General features: G+C 36.9%; 1 protein-coding gene across 2 annotated transcripts in view; it reads left to right on the plus strand.

Annotated features, from left to right (window-relative positions):
* The first annotated feature begins 3416 nt into the window (after positions 1-3416).
* Positions 3417-6005, plus strand: part of shisal1b (shisa like 1b) — a 45645-nt gene continuing 43056 nt past the window's right edge. For both annotated transcript variants that reach the window (XM_052120154.1, XM_052120155.1), the window contains exon 1: positions 3417-3619. The gene's annotated coding sequence lies outside the window, so the exon portion shown is untranslated. The remainder of the gene's footprint in view (positions 3620-6005) is intronic.

The raw sequence follows: 6005 nt of genomic DNA on the forward strand, positions 1-6005 counted from the left end.
TTACAATTTATAACAATATTTAAGTTTAATGGGTTCCAAAAAATAAAACACTGGTTTTTTTTCTACTGAAGACTGGAATTACAGTTAATTTTGCTGCTACATTATCCAGTATACTAGTTAATAATAAAGTGTTTCTTAATAAGCTGTACATTTATATTGAAATAATGTGTAGTTAGAGGATTGTGTTTCTTTACATATTAAAGATTACTCCTAATTAGTTCCACATAATAATGTAGAGATAAACTGATTAACACTGCTATCGGATTGGGATCGGTATCGACCGATACTGAAATTTTCCGGTCAGGGGCGAAAATTTCATCAAAATGTTGGGGGGGACAATAAACATAACAATTGTCAAGAGCAATTTTTGAAGGGGACACCAAGGGGTTTTTTGTTGTTGCCCCGTTTGCATTTGTATTTTATTTCTTAAACAATTATTTTAAGAATATATCATTATATTATTTACAATACACATATTTTAATGATATTTTTTGGGGGGGGACTAGCCTCAGATAGGGGGTCCTGACCCCCGCCCGCCCCCTCCACGATTTCCGCCTATGTTTCCGGTATCGGAAGAGAAAAAGTGGTATCGGTGCATCGCTAGTTGTAATGCGATTCTGTTAAACCAGGTTGTCCTAGAGCTGTCAAGCAACATTCACCAAACTAGGCACAGACCTTCAAACTGTTCGGACTTGGGTTGCTATTGTCTTTCCAAGGCCACGTACGCACTAACATGTTTTTGTTTGAAAACATAACTTTTTGCCAAGTTTACGCCTCTCATCTACACTAGAACGTTGTGTGCTTGGAATCTGTTAAGAAACTGAAACAGATTTTTAAAACCAAAATGTATTGGTGTGGATGTGGCTAACTGATCATGCCATCGGTTTTCTCATAGCAGACAATCAAAACTAAAAAAATAAATCTCATAGAACATATTATAATTTGATAATATTGGAATCATAAATTATGGTTCTTTATATTGTTTCTTCAAGAAACACATCTTTCCCTGCCGGAAGCAGAGAAATTTGGGAAGATATGGTATGGGCATGTTTTCTTTAGTGCTGGCTCAAGTAAGAGCAGGGGAGTTATTACACTGATAAGTAAATATGTACAATTTAAATGTCTCAAACAGATTAAAGATAAATTAGGAAGAGTCATTATTGTTTTAGCAGAAATTTGGGGCAAAGATTGATTTTAGCTAATATATACGCACCTAACGTTGATGATCAGGGCATTTTTATATTCTATATTTTTTTATAGATTTTGAAGGGATGTTGCAAGCTGCTGGCACCCCTCATGATATAGATGACACCTCATGAAAGTTATTATATAATCTGCACACTGATTTTGTCCATTATAAATCAGAAATATACAGTATCAGCAGTCAGAGATATCCCAGTAACACACACACACACACACATAAAAGACATAAAAGACATAAGGACACACAGAGGAGTCTCAGAGTAAATTAGATTAAAGCTTAATGAAAAGAGGCAGGCACACACACACACACACACACACACACACACAGGGTTGTTTTTCAATATTTCTGAGAACATCTAATTGACCTCTATTATTTTTTATGATCTAATAATTTAGTCGAATAATTATAAATAAAACTGGCGAATCTTAAAAAAACACGTTCTTTAAAAAAAAAAGAATTTTCAACCCCAAAAAATGAAAATGAGGCCTGGGGGGTCTGGGTGGCTCAGCGAGTATTGACGCCGACTACCATCCCTGGAGTTGTGAGTTTGAATCCAGGGTGTGGTGAGTGACTCCAGCCATGTCTCCTAAGCAACCAAATTGGCGCTGTTGCTAGGGAGGGTGGAGTCACATGGGGTAACCTCCTTGTGGTCGCTATAAAGTGTGGTTCTCACTTTCTGTGGGGCGTGTGGTGAGTTGTGCGTGGATTCCGCGGAGAATAGTGTGAAGCCTCCACACGCGCTATGTCTCCGCTGTAACACGCTCAACAAGTCACGTGATAAGATGCGCGGATTGACGGTCTCAGATGCGGAGGCAACTGAGATTCGGCCTCCGCCACCCGGATTGAGGCGAATCACTACGCCAAATGAGGACTTAGTGCATTGGGTATTGGGCATTCCAAATTGGGGAGAGAAAAAAAAGAAAATGAGGGCTACACTGAAAAAAGGGAAAGCAACTCTATTGGAAATACTAAACCAGTACACTTGAAATTAACATTTGAGTCTAAGTGATATTGAACACATTGCTAAAAAAAACAATAGTGTTGACTCTGCTTGTTCAATTAACTTATTTACAATGAGCTAATGCAACACAATTCTTTAGCATTTGGTCTCAACTTCATTATCATCTATGTTCACTTAAACAAATTGTGTTAGGACTATGTGAATGATATTTGTTGCATAATCTGCTGAAATCGGGCAGGTGATTTACAGTTTCCAGCATGCTTTGAATGGGACTGGGTTGGGATTTGAATGCATTTGTATGCACAATGAGACAAGTAGTAGAGTTGTTAGAGTTTAATATTTTGCTGTGTTGGGATTTAGAAGAGTGGAGCTAATGTTTATGTCAAGGTTGTGTACATTACTACTGTTAATCAGTGTATATTGCTATTCTATACTGAGGAGTCATCAGTATAATGACTGATTGGGGATCTGTCAAATCTCAGCAGCACCATACTTGATATACAGGATAAAAAGATACTACAATATGCTTATGTGTTTTTGCTAGCCAGCAACAAGCTGCAAAGTTCAATAGAGTTATTGGGACAAATCCAATTTAAGTTAGGTTAACTCACTTCATTTAGGTTTCCGTTACACAAAGTATTTGAGTATAGCCTATATTTTAAATTTATATCAAAGAAACACATTTTCATTGTGTGGAACCAATGTCTACTATTTAAAAACAACATTTGTTTAAAAAAATATATATTTGTAAATTACTAAATTAAGTTAAACCAACAAATGTTTCAGTGTATTGTTAGGACCATTATTGATTGGTTCATTGTGACAATGTTTTCATGACAATGGCACAAGCAAAATGTACTTCTACTGTTTATTATTGTATTTGAAAAATTGTAGTTGGCTTGCAATTTACTTATGTAATGCAATTACATTAATACAATTTTAACAGTGTCTTGAGTGTCTAAATACTTTTTGGGGTTACTGTACACACACACACACACACACACACACACACACACACACACACACACAAACATACATCCACATACTATATACACAAAACAGACACATAGATGCACCCCTAGGTTTGTCAAAACATCAAAACAAATATATAATTCCCCCAGCACAACCTCTCTTCTCTCTCTCTCTCTCTCTCTCATTCAGTTGGTCTCTAAGTACTGGTTTTACCTTCCCCCTCCCTCTCTCTCATTGTACTCTCTCTTTTTCTCTCTCCAGTTGGAGCTCTTGGATTCATCGGTGAGGTCTACAGCTTTGGCTCTTTTCTAATATTTGACCAACACATCAAGTGATTTGAGTGTATCAGGATGAACTTGGTGTCTGCGGCCACCCAGCTTGCTGTAAAAGTGTTTGAAGGGCAACAAAAGACAAACTGACACAGACAGAGAGTGAGAAGGGATTTCTTTCTGTAAGGGATTCCCCCGCCCAAGGAAACAGAGGTGAGTGCCACTGCTGTTTTTGATAAAGCAGGATAAAGCAGTATTTCCCTTGTGTGGGGGAGAACGGATCGCTCCAGTGCCGTTTAACAGAGATGGGAAAGAGACTTTGTTTGGGTTTAGTTTGTTTAATATGCGGGTCATTTCCATAAACTTACACATCAGAGAACCGAGAGGTTGTTTATATAGTCTCTCTCACCTCTTTATCATTCAGGCTGACTCAAATTCAAATGAGCTTTATTGGCATGACCGTATACAGTGTACAATGTTGCCAAAGCATTGAGTAATGAACATATTACACTCATAAAAATGTAAAAAACATGTATATACAATAAGTAAATAATAATGACAATAAAATAAAATACAAATGGCAAAGTAAATACAGAGAGCAATGAAGAAGGGGTTTGAATAGAGCTGTAATATGATGAGGGGTCAGTCTCTCTCCCTCATATGATGACAGGAGGAGACATACTGCGCTGCCAGCTGAACACACTCGACTTTCTCCCAGAAGATACGAGAGTTTGTCTAAATCATTCATGTCCTGGAATACAGGTAGAATATGAGCTATTTGTGTAAAGTAAGTGTTCTCTCTCATCATGTGATTTTTGTGTTTTCTATTAATTGAGTAAGACTTTCTGGTCTTATTGGTGTGTGTGTGTGTGTGTGTGTGTGTGTGTGTGTGTGTGTGTGTGTGTGTGTGTGTGTGTGTGTGTGGTATAAATGTGTTTTGAAAGAAAGTAAAACAGATAGGCATGTTGGTCAGTGTTTTCTCTTACTCTCGTGGTACTATATTAATAACATGATCTTTGGAAATGGTACTATGGTATTACCATAATTTTTGGACATGATAACACCATGTTTTTTGGGCATGGTACTATGGTAATACCATGTTTTTTATGGTACAATGGTAAAACATTTGTTTATACATAATACCATGTTTTTTATGGTACAATGGTAAAACATTTGTTTATACATAATACCATGTTTTTGTGTATAGTACTATAGTTATACCATATTTTCATGTTACCTTAATTTTACCATAGTACATTTTACCATAAAAGTAATGCCATGTTTTTTGGTTATAGTACTGTACAGTGTGTTAGACAAATATTTAGATGTTACCATAGTAATACCATATTATTGTGGACATGGCACTAGGTTAATATCATATTTTTAGATGTCACTATAGTAATAAAGTGATTTTTGGCCACAGTACTACAGTAATACCATGTTTTTTGGGCATGGAACTATAGTAATACCATTTTATTTTTACATGTTACATATTATTATTAATTTTTTTGGCTATGGTATAATGTTGCCATAATTTTACCATAGTAATACCAGTAATACCATGTTTTTTGTCTTGGTACTATATGTTAATACCATTTATACCACAGGTCAGTTGAATGCTTGATTGTGATTGGCTGACGGACATTCTAAGGTGTGCAATTATTTTTCAAGTAAACGCAGCGCTATGAAATACCTGGTCTTGAACGCATAACGGTTACTTATCACTTTGCCAAATTATTTCAAAGTGCCTCGCTCTCCTCGCCTCAACTGCACTTACACACGCTCACACATACACACACACACACACACACACACACACACACGCGCACTACCTAGTCACTCCAATGCTGAAAAATAATCGTATCCTCCGTTGCTAGTTCTAAAGTGACGTTTTCGAACTAGCAACGAAGGCTTGAGCTGTGTCAAAGCTAGATACTCTAGATCAGTACAACAGTTTCTATTTTATCTGAAATATCTGTGGGAAACACCCAGGTTTATATCGGAGAAGCTATATACAAAAATGGCGACACTCACTGCTGCTGAGAAGCGCTCAAATTTACATCTTGATTTTGAAGCGATGCTTTTTCTGACGAGAACTGCAACATAAAAGGTCATCCCAGAAACAATTTCATTCAGTTTCTGAGTTTCTCTCTTTCTATCACTAAAACACACACACACACACACACACACACATCGTGACCTCATTACCACCTTGGGTGTGCATTATTTTACAATAATTAAACGGGCCAATTAGTCAATTACTCCACTTATACCACGGTTACCGCACCTTAAGACATCGTTCAGGGTTTTATGTAAAGACTTTTTTTTGGTTTTCGGCCCTAAAATGCTCTTGTGAGTGGAACTACTTTCTTCTGCCATAGATTCAGCATCTTGTTTAAATACAGTCCTTGCCTTCATTGCTAGTTTGAAAACATCACTTTAGAACTAGCAACGGAGGATTGTTTGGCTAGCGCTGATTTACTGGAGCAATTACTGGAGAAATAAGGTAGAGTGTGTTTGTGCATGTGTGCGTGTATTAGTGATAAGAAACTGAGAGAGATCGCTTCTGGGGTTACCTTTTTGGTTGTACCTTGTTTTC

Source organism: Xyrauchen texanus, chromosome 46 (genome assembly GCF_025860055.1).
Source record: "Xyrauchen texanus isolate HMW12.3.18 chromosome 46, RBS_HiC_50CHRs, whole genome shotgun sequence".
Taxonomy (NCBI): Eukaryota; Metazoa; Chordata; class Actinopteri; order Cypriniformes; family Catostomidae; genus Xyrauchen; species Xyrauchen texanus.